Source organism: Heptranchias perlo, chromosome 34, assembly GCF_035084215.1.
Source record: "Heptranchias perlo isolate sHepPer1 chromosome 34, sHepPer1.hap1, whole genome shotgun sequence".
NCBI classification, from domain to species: domain Eukaryota; kingdom Metazoa; phylum Chordata; class Chondrichthyes; order Hexanchiformes; family Hexanchidae; genus Heptranchias; species Heptranchias perlo.
Window position 1 is genome coordinate 5,798,001 of NC_090358.1, and position 16,778 is coordinate 5,814,778.

Here is a 16,778-nt window from a genome sequence, read left to right on the forward strand (position 1 = left end):
CTTCTCCTTCACGCCACGTGAGAGGAGGCGAGAAGGCCCGAAACTGCAGGTAAGTGTCTTTCTGGCACAGCTTGTGGGCCTGGAGGAGCAGGAGTGCTTCCCCCGGCCCAATATGCCTACCTGCAGCGACCCCCTCCCCTCCACGATCGCTGACGCCCCCCACAACGATCGAAGATCCCGCGCCCCCCCCCCCCCCCCAACAACATGGACCTCCGCCATGAACCCCGGTCCCGACCCCTCCCTCGGTGACTGACACCTGATCCCCCTCCCCCCCTATGACTGACCTCCGATGACTGACGCTGATGACTAACCTCCGATAATTGATTTCCCCCCCCAGTTGACTGACCCCTCCCCCCCCGGTGACCCCCATGCCCAACCATGCCCACTGATGCCCCATGCCCCAATGCCCCCGTGCCCACCCATGCCCCCATGTTCCCCCCCTCACCCATACAATCGAAGACTTATCTGAACACTTGCCTGAAGGTGTCCTCTTCCTTGCTCTGCACCCATCTGACTGAGGCCAGCTGGTGGGATGGGAAACCGACAAAAAAAATAATAAAAGACCTTACGTCAAAATCGTAAGGACGTCCGGAAAACGCGCACTTTCGGGTTACCCGTCCGCGATTCGACCCCGCGTCCTCGTCCCGGCTCTGGGTTAAAATCCTGGCCAACGTTTCAGGTCAATGACCTTTCATCAGAACTGGAAGACGTTAGAGATTAACAGTTTTTAAGCAAGTACAGAGCCGGGGAAAAAGTGTGTGGGGGGGGAGGAAAGAACAAAGGGGCAGGAGTGAGTAAATGACAAAAGGGATGATGGTGCAAGGCAAATGGGAGTTTGACATCCTGTTTCAGAGGAAATCCATAATAATGTATATAATAGGGAAGATTGCAGAAACAGCAATGATAGAACATAAGGATTAAAAAAAATGGACTGGTCTTTCCTTCTCATGACTGTCTGTGAAATATTGCTATTAGCAAATTGGCTGCCATGTTTGTCTACATAACAACAGTCACTGGCCTCCCTGTATCTGAGCTTGAATTTGGCAATCCTGCCCCCAGTCCAATGCTGGGAATACAACTGAAGAGGCCAAAGATTGATTAATGTTTTGGGTGTAGACTTTCTGTCAAAAGTGAAGAGTGGAAGATAAGATTGAAGAAGGCAAAGCGGAGGAGGAGAATAATGGGAAAAGTCAAAGGTCAGGCACGCTCAGCACTATTGCAAAGAGGTGGTTTCTAGCCTGTGAACAGGTTTTCAAATACACAGTCACAAGTAAAAAGTGAAAGGGATGATGAACAGAATGAAAAAAAACAAATGGAAATTAGGACAAAGAAAGGAATAGAATTTCCTAGACGAGAAATGGCAGCGAATCAAATAGTAGGAGTATCTTTTTTAAAAGCCACAAATCCCGGAAATCTAAAATAAGAACAATGTCAGAAATGCACAGCAGGTCTGACAGCATCTGTGAAAAGAAGGCAGATTAATGGTTTGGATTCAGGCCCTTTTCATTTCTGTCTTTTCTCTTTTTAAATATCGATAAACCTTCTGTTCTTTTCCAGCATTTTCCGCTTCTGCTTTAGATCGCCAACACTTTTTTTTAAACCCAATTAATGTATTTTCTTTATGAACTGCAGAATTTGAGACAGGCCTCAATTCAGGTACCTCTTACGTTCCCAATCGCATGATAACTGACAACAATTTGTCAATACTGATTGTCAATATTAGCGACCCTCTATCACTAAAGCACACAGTGCAGTATTTAAAAAGCCAAATTGACAGAGACTAGAAACTGATCCTGAAATAATCTCTTTACGGCCGTGACATACTTATTAAATGCTGCTAAATCGTCTCAATCTTGTACCCAATGAGACTGACAATTAAGTGCAGAGTAACAGTCAATGACAAATAATTCCTAGGAATATAAAATATTTATCTCCAATACCTCTAACTGTACAGTTTTTCATCTGAAGGCAATAAATGTAATGTGACTTGGTGGTAATGAAAGAATGAGATTGAGAATGAAGATTAACTGAAGTTTATCTCTCTCTCTTTTATCAGGTTCTGTGGCCTCATAGGTCTAGCAGACTGCAGTTTACAAGTATTTGGAGTAGCTTTACCCAGTAGTAAATGAGCAAACTCAGGCCCTGCACCATGATTGTGTTATTCACATCCAATTAGGCTAATAATGTATTAGTAACATCAAGTACTTGAAAGCCATGCAAACAAGCAGATGCACCTTGAGGGTTGGCACCTGGCAGGATGCCAAATACGTATACGCCAACCTTGACTTTTATAGTTTCATTATTTGCTTGAAGACCTCAGGCATAACCTAATTGGATAGCAGTTTGCAGGTATATTTATGCTGCTGAAGGAAAACGGTGTGATTTTTTTTTCATATTTAAGATTTTTTTCCCCCTCTGATTTCGGTTTTCTCCCGACCTCTTCTGAGGGCACTGACTCGAGTTGGGGTACGGTTCCATGGGTACCAGCAACCCTCTAATACTTTATCCAGCAGGCCATTCTTGACCTATAGAACCAGAGAACCATAGAAAAGATACAGCCCAGAAGGGGGCCATTCGGCCCATCGTGTACCAGCCGGAGAGTCTTGGTAGACCTTTTAATCATGGGGGCATCACACATTACTTTTCCAACAGTGAACAGGAGCAGGAATTATGGCTGATTTTTTTCCCCATTTCTTTAACCCAGGGGTACCCAAGGGCCAATTATAACACCTAAAAGTAGTTTCTATTAGGTTGCTGTTAGGAAAATGGGGGCTAGCTCTTATTTTGCCAATAAGCCCAGAGATATTCCAGTCTCCCTGAGCCGACCAGTTTTCTATATTTTTGGTTCACATACTACGCATTGGAGAAGACACAGCCAGCAACTGAATGCTGAAAACTGCACATGCATCAAGAGTCATTTGCTGGAGGAATGCCTCTTACTTGCTTCTTATTCAAAGGCTAGTTGAGTTGTTGATTTTTTTATGTAAAAAAAAAATGACAGGGGTGGGGGCGAGACACCCGCAATGTTTCAGCTGGTAAATGGGCCACAAAAACCACTAATCTCCGCTGTTAGCTGATCTCATCAGGCCCAGTAGTGGGAGGAGATAAAAGTGACCTCAATATCGCCCATTGAAGGAGGAGAAATATCAACAACAGCTTGCATTTCTACTTTAGGGACATGGTGCCTTCAAGATAGCACGGAAATTTGGTCCAAGTCAACCCTTTGTGGCAGACTTTAACACAGCAAACATCCCACAGAAGGGAAGAAATATGGATGCTGAGCAGTAGTTGGAGAGAATTAGCGGACATACCTGAAGGCATGATTAAGGGATAGGTTTTGAGGGTTCCTGCTTCTGATTGAGATCAGACTCAGTTTCTGTGCTCGTCCATGGTCAAGTATCTTGCTGAATTCACTGTCTGTGCTCGGACCTGATGAATAACCACTTGGGTAAGACAATAGAAGGGAATGCCAACACCCATGAAACAACACCTCATGAGGATAGGAGTGGAGAAAAGAAGAAGTACTGGAAAGAAAAGAGCAAATGTTTTCAGAATCGTCAATCGATCTATCTGTCTGTCCTTGTTTTTGTAGATTATTAGATGACCGTGTGATGGAGGAAGAGCAGTTGCTCAATATAACTTTATTTTCTGGTCAGACATGTGTCTGACACAAGTGGAAACCCATCACTATGTTTAAGAATCTCCTAGCAACTCCACACAGGTGAAGTTTGTGATTGCTGCAAATGGAGTGTATAATCTCTCTCCGAAAGGACATGGCCACTTCTCCAAGTCCAGAGACCTTAGGTTCAGGTTAGTAAAGTCAAGGCTGAGGGATCCCCCGATTATCTGGGGATACCGTTGGAGTTTAACCAATCTGAAACTGTGCAGCTTATCAGCGCTGGTCAGCTTCCCTCTGGTTGTCCAACCATGGCCCCGCTACCTAGTTAAGGTGTTGGCTTGAAGGGTTATCTGGAACTGAATGGGAACAATCCTAGCCCCCAGTGATGGATCTACTCCTCGGATTCCTTGACCGGAAATTTAACTGGACCAGCCATATAAATACTGTGGCTACAAGAGCAGGTCAGAGGCTGGGTATTCTGCAGCGAGTGACTCACCTCCTGACTCCCCAAAGCCTTTCCACCATCTACAAGGCACAAGTCACGAGTGTGTTGGAATACTCTCCACTTGCTTGGATGAGTGCAGCTCCAACAACACTCAAGAAGCTCAACACCATCCAGGACAAAGCAGCCCGTTTGATTGGCACCCCATCCACCACCCTAAACATTCACTCCCTTCACCACCGGCGCACAGTGGCTGCAGTGTGTACCATCCACAGGATGCACTGCAGCAACTCGCCAAGGCTTCTTCGACAGCATTTCCCAGACCCGCAACCTCTACCACCTAGAAGGACAAGAGCAGCAGGCACATGGGAACAACACCACCTGCATGTTCCCCTCCAAGTCACACACCATCCCGACTTGGAAATATATCATCGTTCCTTCATCGTCGCTGGGTCAAAATCCTGGAACTCCCTTCCTAACAGCACTGTGGGAGAACCGTCACCACACGGACTGCAGCGGTTCAAGAAGGCGGCTCACCACCACCTTCTCAAGGGCAATTAGGGATGGGCAATAAATGCCGGCCTCGCCAGCGACACCCACATCCCATGAACGAATAAAAAAAGAAGTTCCATTGGTGGCCACCGGCTGGTCAAACAAGCAGGTCAACCTGGACCTGGCTGGCTCAGATATCGGTTTGCAGAGTCTGCCACAAAGGGTTGACTTGGACTAAACTTCCGTGCTGTCTTGAAGGCACCATGTCCCTAAAGAGACCCTCCCCCAGAGAATAGTCACAGGCTGATCATGTATGAGGCCTTGCTGGGGGAACAGCAGGTATCAAGAGCTCCTCACAAGCATCATGGTGACCAGCAAATCTCATCGCAAAATATGGGAGCGCATTGACCACAGCATCAACACACACCATACCCTGCGGATGCGGGCCCACCTGCTGAAGGTGCAAAGTTTCTGCAACAGCTGCTTGTCTCTTGTGCAACCCAGATATGGTAAACACTGAGCCTTGGACATATGAACATGTGTTCTCATACCTAGCTTCAGTAAAATCGTCCATCTCTGCCCCTGCCTCAGGCCATCTGTTGCTGAAACCCTCATCCATGTTTATGTTACCTCAAAACATGACTATTCCAATGCTCTTCTGGCTGGCCTCCCATCTTCTGCCTTCCATAAACTTGAGCTCATCCAAAACTCTGCTGCCTGTATCCTAACTCGCACCAAGTCCTGTTCATCCATCACCCCTGCGCTCGCTGACCTACATTGGCTCCCGGTCCGCCAACGCCTCGATTTTAAAATTCTCATCCTTGTGTTCAAATCCCTCCATGGCCTCGCCCCTCCGTATCCCTGTAATCTCCTCCAGCCCTACAACCCTCTGAGAACTCTGCACTCCTCCAGCTTTGGCCTCTTGCGCATGCTCCATTTTCTTGGCCATTGGCGGCTGTGCCTTCAGCTGTCTAGACGGTTAAGCTCTGGCATTCCCTCCCTAAATCTCTCCACCTCTCCAATCCTTAAAACCTACTTCTTTGCCCAAGCTTTTGGCCACCTGTCCTAATGTCTCCTTCTTTGGCTCGGTGTCAATTTTCGTCTGATTACGCTCCTGTGAGGTGCCTTGGGACATTTGACAATGTTAAAGGCGCTATATAAATGCAAGTTGTTGTTATTGCGGGAAAGGTAAAACCTTGAAGGAAATCTCTATTAACGTCAGTGTCTGTCTCAGTTTCTGCATCAGTGTCGATCTGTGTCTGCAAACCTCACACCAAATAATAAGTGCAATTCGTAATATCTCAGTACTTAAAAACAATTGATATGACAGGATGAAACGGAGTTTAGTGCCGGGGGTATGAATAAGTAACATTAAGTCTTGTTTTCACTGCAGGGGATACTGACTTCATTCAAGCTGCATTCAAAAATGTTATTGAAACCTTAGTATCAATCAGGACAAATGAGTAGTTCCTAATTCTAAAAAACAAAGTGAGACGGGTGATGGTGTAGACTCAGGAGTATGCCGGGCACCATTATCGATTCAAAGCTCTTTGTAGAGCAGCCTGGAATTAGATCCCATGGCTTGCTCCTCTTGGCTGGGAATCATGCATAGTTATGAGAAACAAAGGGGCGGATTTTAACTCGGAGCACGTAAACCTCGCCTGTTAGAGGCAGCAGGATTTTAGCCGCCTGTCCACCTCCCGCCTGGAACGGGCACCAAGAGGGCGCAGAGCTGCTGTGGGCAGGCAACGGTGGGGGCAATCCTCGGCTGCCCCGCCAGATCAGTGTCGGGAAGGGGGTTTCGGGAGGGTCTCATGGGGAGGAGTCTCACGGGATCCCTGGGGGAGTTCGGGGCAGGGGAGGCCGGGCCCAGTGGGGACTCCTGCTCCTCCTGGCCCGACAAAGGAAAGTTTTAGACTTACCTGAAGAGCTTCTTCTGCCTAATGGGAAAGCCACGTCAGCTCCCCCCTCTCAGGTCCCGGTTAAAACCGCATCGCGGTCCGATTGACATCCGACACCAAAATCGCCCCATCGAGTCCTACTGAAAAAATGGGTACAGGTGGATATCAGATGAGGACAGGATTGGGCTCAGCCGTGAGGACCCTCATGGTCAAATAACCCGTTCGCACTTACTGCCAACTCTGGCACATGAAGGTGATGGAGCCTGTCCGGAGCACAGCTGGCACTGTCCTCCCACAAGAGTCCAGAGAGAAGGGGAGACATGTTTTTGTGCAAGGTTGAGGGAGCAACACTGCAGCCCATCCTCACACTTAGGAATATGCAGAGTTTTGAGAGGCTGCAAGAGGGGAAAACTGAAAAGAAAAACAGAGAAAATGCTGGGAATACACTGCATGCCTTTCAGCATTTGAAAAGGGAAAAGATAAGTTAACGTTTGGTTAGTGACAAGAGAACATAAATGCGTCCCTTTATAGGATGAGCAAAAGAAAAGGGGCTGGGGGGGTGGGGGGGGGGGGCGAGGGGGATGTGGAGAACAACAGGTAAAGGTCACAGGTCAATATGCTAAGAACTAGTTAATGGGTTTAATAACCTGTGAAAAGATTTTTTAATTAAAGAAATAATAAATGTTAAATTACAGAAGAAACAAAAGCATTGATCCAATGAGACGGAAGTGTTACAGACTCCATTTTATCAGCTATTTACCTCACCTGTGGCTCCTCTTGGTCTAGGCCTGTAAAGCAGCAAATAAAACAATGCATGTGCCAGCATGCTACACATGTTGTGTGCGAGTTCAAACAGACCATTCTGTGGAATTCTTCTCCCAATTACAGACCCCATTGAAACCATTTGAAGAGGTGCCAGGACGGAAGGGGGAGGGCAAGGGGCAGGCAGGCAGGAGCGGAAGCCCTGGCTGATGTTTCCATTCCCTTGCCCAGGGGGCTGAGGTCAAGTGACCCTGGTGCTGCCTCAGTTGAGAGTATCTGAATCAACACAGGCCGCAGATTGATTCGGAGAGCTTCCTGGTCTGTATAGCCCGGTACGACACCACACGATGCATTTACTCTGAGATATCAGAGGACATGGTCAGGTACCACTGTTTGAACTCTCAACCTTGTGTTTTCCTACATTACAACAGTGACTACACTTCAAAATGGCTGTAAAGCGCTTTGGGACAACCTGAGTTCGTGAAAGGCGCTAAATAAATGCAAGTTTCTTTTTTTTCTTTCTTTCTCTCTTTCTCTCTGCTGCCATCCCATAGTATAAATGTTGCAGCACCAGGAATTAGGGTCACCGAGCAATTACGTTCCAAAGTGGCTGCAGTGTGCGTCAGCCTGTAGTACAGACCGCAGATGGAACAAACGGGTCTTTCTGTTTTCTGTCCCTGGATATAATCGGACTTGCTAAGTCATGACCCCTCCCTGTCTTTACCAAACTGATATCGGACCACATCACTTTATCTCTAGCTTGCAGAATGTTTACAGCTAACATAGTGTGTACATATCAAACTCAATCATGCAGGGATCTTCCCAACCACTAATCAACACACAGTGATTTCTCTGAACTTTTCTTTCCAATTTTCTCCCTTTCTTTCTTGAAGGCGCTGGCTCATGCTGCAATATGGCATAGGAGCGCACTCAAGGAACCATTCCGATTTTAGAGTCTAGACAGTGAGTGTTAGCAGGCTGTTTTACTATAGGAGTATCACAGCTGAGCTCGATTCTGTCCTCCCCTATATAAATGTAAATTCATCCTTTTCTTTCTCTTCCCAATATCCCTGCACACATTTTCCAGTATGGGTTACTGGATGACAATCGGGAACAGGAACCCTGGCTGATTTTCCCACTCCCTAATCCAGAGTTGCCCAGGCCAAATGTAGCACCCCCAGTGCTGCCCCAGCTGAGATCAGCTAACCTAGCATGAGTGAGGACTGAACTTGGGCCCTTTCTGGTCTATGTGAATCAGCCTACGGTGCATTTACCTTCCGAGACATAATAGTCAGATAAGGACAAGATCTGGAATCACTGGTCCAACACTCCCTCATTGGAGAATGGCCATTTGGGTGAGGCACTAGGAGGTTACCAGCATTTTTTGGAACAGTAGCCATCTTGAGTTATTTCATTGCCTTTAGGAGAGCAGAGGAAAGGGAAGAAAACTGGAGGGGGAAAGGTTAGTGTAGAATGTAGATTAGCGTCATGTTACTCCAGCAGCAAGACAATACAGTAGTTTCTTTGATATCTTTCTGAGCTTTCCATTACTCACTTGATATCGTCTTGAAAGCTGCTGTCCACACCTTGTAACCTAAGTTAATGCTCATAAAGGAAGAAGCCACTGTGCTAAGAATAAGTTACACACCCGAGGTAATTGTGGCTACCCCCAATGGCATTGCCTAGTGTGGAGCTGAGCCTTAAAACCAGGAAACGTTCCCAGTTCAACCCCTGGTCTGTTGTGAGTTAGTTGATCTTAGCTGGAGCTGCAGTAGAAGAGTTACAATTAGATTCAGTGTCTCTGGGCGAGGGAGATCAAATCTGGGACTCTCTGGTCTGCTGGCTTGGTGTCACACCATTTATCCATTAATCCATCAGAGGGACTCTTATATTTAGCTTGGTAATTAACCCTCCCTCCAAGCACTTGTAATTCTTCTTCATGAAAATCATATTTATTATTTTTATCTGAAACAGCTCATTGGTTCTTTAGTCAAAGATTTATTCCAGTCTAATTTTCTTGCCATTCTGTCCCTAACAGATTGACTCCGTAATTTTATTCAGCAACAGATTTAAAGCTTCAACTTCCTCAGTGAATTAGTGAGTGAAGACACTGTCTGGTGTAGCACTATTCCCGTGTGCGCTGAACCTCAGCTAAGATGAACTTAGCGACAGCATAAAACAGCCAGGGTTCTCATCCCTGATTTCTCTCCAGAGACACCTGCTGTAAAATACAAGGGGGTAGTTTTAATTTTGGGCGGTGCTGTAAAGCGGGCGATAGAGAATCAGCCGCCCATTATACACCACACAATTTTCCTTTCCATTGAAGTGACTGGAAGGCAAACTCGGGCGTGGTGTATAGTGAGCCAATTCGATATCGCCCAGCGAAAGTCAGTGCCCTCAGGAGAGGAGAGAAGAAAACAGGGGTTGGGGGGGGGGGTGGTGGTGGTGTTGTGGTGGGAAATTAAAACTTCAAAATAATTCCAGTATCTTAGAATCAGCTCAGAAACTTCAATCAGCTCACAGAATGAGGGCACAAGTGAATTAGACGTCAGGTACTTTGAGTTGCAAACAATCTTTTCTAGCAAGCATGCTGAGATATTTGGCGCAAAGTGAATAAGGTTATAAGTACTCGTGAATATTATGATCCAAGTCTTGTCACTTTCAGTATTTAAATGGATGAGAGATTGGGCAGGACGAGATAATGGGATGTTTGCTACACCATATGGGAATTCAGCTTCTAATTCAGTTTGCTGATCATCCTAGACTCTGAATCTTTCATAATTCATCACACTTCCATCTATTAAATTTAAGCCTCCTGGTGAAAGCTAAGAGTTTTGTTGTGATAGTAAATGGGTCATTTCTGAAGAGCCTCGACTGATTAAGGTTTTCCATTTAATGCATCGTATTTTTGCATAGCTGAATCTCCCCTCACCTACCACCCACCCTTTCTGGTTTTCTCCCCTCTCCCCCGAAGATACGGAGTCAAACGGCGATACAATTGCATGGGTGCTGGCTGCCCTCCTGCATCTTGCCCAAAAGGCCGTTCTTCATCTGGGGCGAGAGAGGGAGGAAAGAAGGTGAGGGGGTTGTGACCCGCCCTTTCTCAAACTTTTCAGGTATGGGTTATATCCTCTTTTTCACCCTGCTTTCATCCCCGGATTATTCTTGATATCCTGCCAACTCTTCTCACCTGTGGTTATGCTTCCGAAATATGAGCCCGAGTAGTGAGTGTCAGTGAGCTATTCGACCATGGGGGAAGGGGAACAGGATTCTGTTATCACTCTACACAGGTGCACTCTCCAACAGTTAGTGACACACATGCAAAAACCCGTCATTATCCTGTTAATCTGCCGTTCTACAATGTACGTGGTCCAAAACAACATTCGATAAATGCTTACTATGTCATGTATAAGAAAGAGAGAAAGACTTACATTTATATAGCGCATTTCACATCCTCAGGATGTCCCGAAGCTCTTTACAGCCAATGAATGTGGAATATGAAATTTACTCAGGTAGCTTCTTGACCACAGCCACTCTCCCACAAGCCACTGGCAGTTTAAAGATGAATCGAGCACTTGTGTAGTGTACTGGCTTTCAACGTGCCGAGCTTCAGTCGTTACCATGGTAACCATCTCACCGTGACTGATCGGAAGAATTCTGGAGTGTCACCAGCATTTGTCAGGGGTGGGGGGTGGGGTAACATGGCAGAAAGAACTCCCTGGTACCACAGAGCTGACATTCCCCCAAAAAACTTATGCAAGTGCCAACTTAATAAACAAAACAAACTTTCCACCAGTGTCAAGTTTTGATTTCTCTCCTCCCCTCCTGAGGGAGCTGACTTTTGCTGCAGTATAGTTTCATCCCCATCCAAGTGGCCATTCTTAATGTGTGAGCCTCAACATGATTGTTGGTAGGCTATTTGACTGTAGATGCCATCACAATCAAGCTCAATTCTGTCTTCACCCGATACCCACGGTCAGGATCATTTGGTAAAGGCGACACCGAGTGTGGCGACACATAGTAAAACGTTCCAAGGCCCTTCACAGGAGAGTTATCAAAAAAAAATTGACACTGAGCCACATAAGGAGAGGAAGAGGTAGGTTTTACAGAGCGTCTTAAAGGAGGGGAGAGAGGTAGAGAGGCAGAGAGGTTTAGGGAGGGAATTCCAGAGTTATTCTTAATTGTCAGAGTCCATTTAGGAACATAGGAACATTAAGAACGGGAGTAGGCCATTTATCCCTCCGGGCCTGCTCCGCCATTCAATTAGATCATGGCTGATCTGCACCTCAACTCCATTTTCCCTCCTTTGCACCATGTCCTTTGATATCCTTACCTAACAAAAAGTTATCTATCTCAATCTTGAAAGCTTTAACTGTTCTAGCTCCCACAGTCTTTTTGGGGAGAGAATCCCAAATATACTACTACCCTTCGACAAAACTACTGTCACCGTGTCACAGAAGGCCTGGGGTGGGGGTGGGGAGGAGGGTGGGAGAGGGCTATTAACAAGTGAAGAAGATGACGCAGGTCTAAAGGATATCTCACTAGAAGGGACCTCCAAACAGCCAGCTCAGGAGAAAGGAAAACCCATTGCTTTCTCTGGGCCATCGACTACATCGACAGTGAGGGACAATTCAGGCACAACAATTAGAATTTTCTAGTAAAACCTACCCAGCAATCCTGAGGCAACAAGGGCAGAACACAGAGCGTGCAGTGACATTGCTACATCAAAGTATGTAAGCTGGCTGGGAGAGTTGGCAGAGCAGGTTAATACGCTCATAAATCTGTTGACTCAACTAATCCGCCACCTGTCCTACTTTCCACTGGAATGTCACCAGTCAGACCTCCCTGGAAGGTTCTGATAGCTGAGCTGGCAGAATTGCTGATTTCCAACATCCCTCACCGTTGATTGTTCGCTGTTAACTATTTTGGTGTCAATAATTACCATCGCTCTTAACCAGATCTGCAAAATGAAAAAAAAACAGTCATTTCACTCAAAGGTGATTTAAGGGCACCTTTTTTTTTAGCCTTGGCTAATTTCTCATGACATTCTGAGGTGTGCTCATTTACATAATTATTCAGATCTCCCCATGCACATTGGGCCCTGCACAGCGAATGAGCTGGCAGCAGAGGCGAGATATCATAAGGAACTGCTGCTTCTGTTTGAAGGGGTACTGTCGCATTAGGAGTTGTTTTCAGTGGGTGAGATTCGTTTAAGGAAAATCAAAGGTGGATTCAGATGGAATTGGGCCAAGGCCAAGAGAGAGGCCAGCGAGAGAGGCCAGCCGCCTTTCAGTTTGAGCTTTGCGGGTTGTCCTGGAAGAGGTGCAGGAGAAGGAGCAAAGCTCTCTCTGAGGTACATAGGAACATAGGAACAGGAGTAGGCCATTCAGCCCCTCAAGCCTGTTCTGCCATCCAATTAGATCATGGCTGATCTGTATCTTAACTCTATTTACCCACCTTGGTTCCATAACCCTTAATACCCTCGCCTAATAAAAATCTATCAATCTCAGTTTTGAAATTTTCAAATGACCCCCAGCCTCAACAACTTTTTGGGGGAGAGAGTTCCAGATTTCCACAACACTTTGTGTGAAGAAGTGCTTCCTGACATCACCCCTGAACGGCCCAGCTCTAATTTTAAGGTTATGCCCCCTTGTTCTGGACTCCCCCACCAGAGGAAATAGTTTCTCTCTATCTACTCTATCAAACCCTATAATCATCTTAAACACCTCAATTAGATCACCCCTTAATCTTCTATATTCAAAGGAATACAAACCTAGTCTATGCAACAGGATAGGTGTAGGGCATCCTCGTAAGAGTTGTCCATTTTTCCAGGGAGAAGGTCAGAGAATGAGTAACATTTTCCATGTCCAGATGAAAAAGGACATTTTCCAATTTAAGGAAGTTTGGCAAGATAGAAGTCTGTACGAGTGGCATTTAAGAACAAAATCTTTTACTTCTACCAGTTGGACTTTAAATATGGAAAGATGCCTATCATTTGTGAACACATTGACACATTCACATGCCAGCCCATATTGATGTATGATGCACCTTATCGCTGCCAAGGCAATCTTCAATTGATAATTGGAAAAATAATGACCTCTAATATAGGTTCTACCAACAGCGAGTTGCATGCTCCAAGCTCATTTATTCGGATGCTCGGACACAGAGTAACCGCATGCTTGGCAATGTCTGTGCTCTTCAAACCTCTATTAGTTCATTACTTTTATCTGTTCGCAGAAAAGGGTAGCCCATAACAGAAGGGAATGATGCAGGACCAGTAGGAGACCTACAAATGGACCATCAAATGGAGGAGTTAATCCTTGAGATCTTGGGCCTTGAGTCCATAGCGGGAGTTGGGGTGAGTAATGCCGATGGATTGTACCAGGCCCTCATTGATGATTATTCTTCCTCCCCTACTCACTCACACACTGTCACTTTGGCATTCCCAAACACCCTAGCACCGTGGTACATGGTACATTGGTAATTCAACTCTCTTAGAAGGGGCATGTTGATGCTACCATTGTTGCACATGTTGCTCATGTGTTTCCAGAGGTTGTCTCTGAAGAGTCAACAACCAGGTCGACAGATGGTGAACAGCCCAAGCACATTACAGCACTCCAGCGTCAATCACTCCACCTGTCACAAGCAGCAGCACAACAACATTTACCCCAGGGATTTAAGCAGTGAGGTACTTGGGCGATAACCAGATGTAGCACAAAGAACAAGTGAGGAGGAGCAAGTGGATGTGGCAGCTGAGGAGCATCTGCAGTTTATCCTCAGCTATCAAGCCCATGAATTGGTACCTCATGGGGCTACATACAAAAGCTCAATTGAGCTGTGGTTCAGGGGTTTCTCAGAGGCATCAGTAGCCAAAAGGGTATCTCTTGTTCACCAGGAGTAATAACCATTGAGTCTTTTTGTACTTGAACTCTTGGCAGCACAGAAGGTTCCTGCGGAATGAAAGCATTGCGACTTTTCCAGCACACAACAACAATAAAATGCATTTATATAGCGCCTTTAATGTAGTAAAACATCCCAAGGTGCTTCACAGGAGAGTTATCAGACAAAATTTGACACTGAGCCACATAAAGAGATACAAGGATAGGTGACCAAAAGCTTTGTCAAAGATGTAGGTTTTAAGGAGTGACTTGAAGGAGGAGAGAGATATAGAGAGGCAGAGAGGTTTAGGGAGGGAATTGCAGAGCTTAGAGCCTAGGCAGCTGAAGGCACGGCCGCCAATGATGGAGCGAAGGAACTCGGCGATGTGCAAGAAGCCAGAATTGGAGCAGTGCAGAGATCTCGGAGGGTTGTAGGGCTGGAGGAGACTACAGAGATAGGGAGGGGCAAGGCCATGGAGGGATATGAAGACAAGGATGAGAATTTTAAAATCCAGTGTACGTGATTTAGGTGCTGATGGTCCTGGCCACCTGGACATTGCTGGAATGAAAGACGTCCCTTTTCATGAAAGCCCTAAAGTTGCCATAATAGTCACATAGATTTCATTGATAAGGTCCTGTGCTCTTGGAAAACTGGCCACAGAAACCTGCTGGCAGCTTTCCATTGGAAAAGTTATGCAATCGTTTGCCCTGGCAAGCAAGGTATCAATGGCCTGATGTAAGCAATGGTGTACTGCAAACTGGCTGATTAGTCAATCAAGGCAGCTCGAAATGAACCAGCTAATCTCACTGCTATGGGCAGAGCCATTCCTGTCCTTGGCATAGTTTATAGGTTTATGGAGAAAATGGCATGTTTTGGAGACTGCCTCTCTGGCGAATTGTAAGCAGTGAAGGCAGCTCTCCTCTGCCCATGTAGCTCCAGCAGGGTCTATATACTGATATCTTTGGGTAATGGAGGTTACTGCCTCTAGTCATTCCTTTCGTCTTCTTCGAAATAGTGCCTTGGGACCTTTTATGTCCACCTAAGAGGGCAGATGGGGCCTCAGTTTAATGTCTCATCTGAAAGACGGCATCTCCAACAGTGCAGCGCTGCACTCAAGTATCAGCCTAGAATATGTGCTCAAGTCTCTGGGAAAGAAAAAGTAAAAAAAAATAACAAGAATAAACAAATTGCACCAATCAAAATGCAAAAAGAAAATCCCAAAAAGGCAAGTATCTCAAACACTGTCAGAAAGCTGCACTGCTCACCTCTAAGAAAATAACTACCACAGGCAAGGAAGTGGTAGTGACGTCTTCAATTTATGCATTTTACAGGGACCTAAAGAATTGCCTGCACATTTCAAGGGCAATCTTTGGGAAATCACGGATAGTAGTTATTTCAATTAATTTAAATAATTCTATAACGCTTTAATGAGACTCTTGCTTTCAGTCAACACAGCCTGGCCACAGATACTGGGGTCTGTGCATCGGCACATAGCCAGCTTAAGGCCTAATCGCCTAAACTTCCAATGGCTCCCAGTGATGTGCTCATTGGTGTTGCCAGTAGACCACATCGGCTAATCTGGTATCAGTAAATGTGACCATGCAGCAATCGGATTGTCATCAAAACCCAACTGATTCACTAATGTCCTTTGGAAAGAAAGACTGACTTATATTTATATAGTGCCTTCAACAACCCCAGGACATCTCAAAGCACTTTACCGCCAATTAAGTACTTTTGAAGTGTAGTCATGTTGTAATGTAGGAAAGGAAATCTGCCGTCCTTACCCAGTCTGTCCAGTAGCTCTAGACCCATACCAACATGGTACACTCTTAACTGCCCTCTGAAGTGGCCTAGCAAGCCATGCAGTTGTATCAAACTGCTTCAAAGAATAAACAGACTGCAAGCGTCAAGAAGAAGGCTCACCATTACCTTGTCAGGGCAACTAGGGATGGGCAATAAATACCAGCCTTGCCAGCGACACCACGTCCAGAGAACGAATTTTTAAAAATCTACCCTTTAACATCCAAAATTCCCGCAGATGGTTGTGTTGGTAACTGCTGTTGCACTTAAAGGAATCTAAGCCAGAGAATGACAGGATTAATCAAATTAAAAAATATCACGTTGACTGATATGTTGAGCTGCATTTTGTTAGTGATTTCACCAAGCTGTGCACAAATCATATCTGAATGCTATATGTTTGATTCAAAGCAGCTGCCATTACCTTTTAAAGTTTTTCTCCCCTTCTCTCCCGAAGGCAGTGACTCGTGCTGGGATGATTGCACAGGCACCTGCAAACCTTCTCATATCTCACTTAAGTGGCCGTATGTAAGCCCAGATACTTGGCTGACTAACTGTGGAGGGTGTTCACATCCTGACACAATCCCACCCTTCCCTTACATCTGCACTTTCCAGCGAGGGCTATCAGAGAGCGGTCAGGGGTGGGAACCTTAGTTAATATTTCTCCCCTCCCGAGTGCAAGTCCCCTGAGACCAACTGTGGGTACTCCCTGCTGAGATCATTATGAACTCACCACAAACCAAGGATTTTCCTGGCTTCTATCACTCGTTTACCACTCCCTTCCCCCAACCCCCACCTCGGTCTTGTTTTATACATGGTGTTGATGAGTGAGACTAAGTAGCTGAAATCCTCACCTTGTAAGTTATTAATGCAGCCCATAATATCA

General features: G+C 45.8%; 1 long non-coding RNA gene across 4 annotated transcripts; it reads right to left on the reverse strand.

The window, feature by feature from the left end:
- Nucleotides 1-462: 462 nt before the first annotated feature.
- On the reverse strand, nt 463-16,472 carry LOC137301734 (uncharacterized). Of its 4 annotated transcripts, none has more exons than XR_010958349.1 (5): nt 16,317-16,472; nt 16,025-16,171; nt 12,117-12,176; nt 6,476-6,591; nt 463-524 (listed from the first exon to the last, which is right to left on the reverse strand). It is a non-coding gene; the product is annotated as an uncharacterized lncRNA (long non-coding RNA). The 4 variants fall into 4 exon arrangements; XR_010958348.1 differs by having other exon boundaries at nt 6,476-6,594; nt 11,885-12,176; XR_010958350.1 differs by lacking the exon at nt 16,025-16,171 and having other exon boundaries at nt 6,476-6,594; nt 11,885-12,176.
- Between the last annotated feature and the right edge of the window lie 306 nt (nt 16,473-16,778).